The sequence below is a fragment of the Mus pahari genome, chromosome 3 (genome assembly GCF_900095145.1).
Source record: "Mus pahari chromosome 3, PAHARI_EIJ_v1.1, whole genome shotgun sequence".
Classification (NCBI taxonomy): Eukaryota; Metazoa; Chordata; class Mammalia; order Rodentia; family Muridae; genus Mus; species Mus pahari.
The window spans coordinates 60,530,041-60,531,774 of record NC_034592.1 but is presented as its reverse complement, the minus strand read 5'-3'; positions in this window follow the sequence as shown (position 1 = coordinate 60,531,774).

The following is a 1,734-nucleotide window of genomic DNA, read 5'->3' as shown; positions in this document are numbered from 1 at the left end:
GCTCAGCCTGCTCTCTTATAGAACCCAAGACTACCAGCCCAGAGATGGTCCCACCCACAAGGGGCCTCTCCCCCTTGATCACTAATTGAGAAAAATGCCCCACAGTTGGATCTCATGGGGGCATTTCCCCAACTAAAGCTCCTTTCTCTGTGATAACTCCAGCTGTGTCAAGTTGACACAAAGCTAGCCAGCACAGCATTATAAGAGACCTACTAAGGCAGCGCCTTAACCCAAAATGGCAGCTGTAGTGGAACAGGGCAGCTGTGGCCCTTTCAGGGTCAGCCATAATATTTCTCTAGATGACTAAGTTTGCATGATTTTTGCAAACCAGCTGGAGGCTGAGACAAGATAGACGATGTTGATACCTCAGAAGCAATCCTATTTTACATCTACTTCCGTCCATGATGACACGTGGAGCGACAGTAGATGCATGAGTGTGGCCGTGTTCCTTTTCTCCGGAAAAGAGTCACCGTGCAATCTTAGGTGATCTGAAAAAAATTTCTTTTATAAGACAAAGTCACAAAGTCAGCCTGGAATAGTGAGATTCCCATGAAATTAAATTGATCCTCGAATTATTGCCTAAATGATAGAACAGTAGAAGCTTAAGAAGCTATTAACATTAATGGGAATGGCTCAGCCAGTGCCATGCAAGGCCAGCTCTGAAGTGCACCAGGCATGTTACAGAAAGCCATTATGCTCATCTTTTCATAGATGCATGGTTTGTTTTATTCTAAAAACATTTGAGGTTTAAAGTTTTTATACCAGGCCTTATGAACAAGAGTGTAATGAGGTTGAAAAACCAAAGGACTGCTCACCACTGTGCTCAGAAATAGAAAAGGGGGAGGCTTTAGCCACATGGTCTTCATTTGAATCCCCTTTGCTAAAAATCCAATTTAATTTTTCGTCACTTGTTTCATTAACCCCAGATTTAGAGAAATTGAACGCCGTTCGAATAAAACGAGACTGACAATCCAAAAATATTTTTAAAGGGTTTGGCTCTCACATCGATCTTCCCTTAAATCTTTCAATTACATCTTCTCACATTATCAAACTTCTTCATGCAGCGTATCTGTTTTTATCCCTAAGTTGGAATCCACCTGTCTTAAATGTGTACGGAGCTTTTATTTATGCTTTGAAAAAATGGTAGATAAGAGGAATAAGTGCTTCTGATATTATGTTTTGTCATCCCCAGCTAAGAAGATTGAAATCCTGAGAAACAATTTTCTGTAGAAATGAAATCGTATGCCCTCTGAACCCTTCGGGGAAAATAGCCTTTGTGTTTGCTCAGAATGCGAGACAGGGAAACAGCACAAACACAGCAGCCATCTGAGCCATGCGTGTGACATCTCTGTCTGGGGCGCCCGAGTGATGCTTTAAAAAGATTTGGGGTTTGTTGGTTTATTTATTTATTTATTTATTTATTTATTTATTTATTTATTTAAGACATCACTAGTAAAGATAATATTGGTAAAGTCTTGTCGATAGGATAATTTTCAAATCAGATATATGTATTTTCTGGGGAACTTGAGAGATTGCTTTGAAACCTTTATGTGGATGGCTTCACAGAACCCAAGGAAAGGAGTTTTTGGAAGAGCTCCGTCATGACAGCCTATCTGAAGGCGTGAGGAAAGCCTGGACTCCTGCTCACTCCAGTGTCCTCCAGTGAGCGTCCTGGAAAGGGAAGAAATGTTTTAAAAGACAACCCTTCAACATTATTAATGCCACAACAGCTGT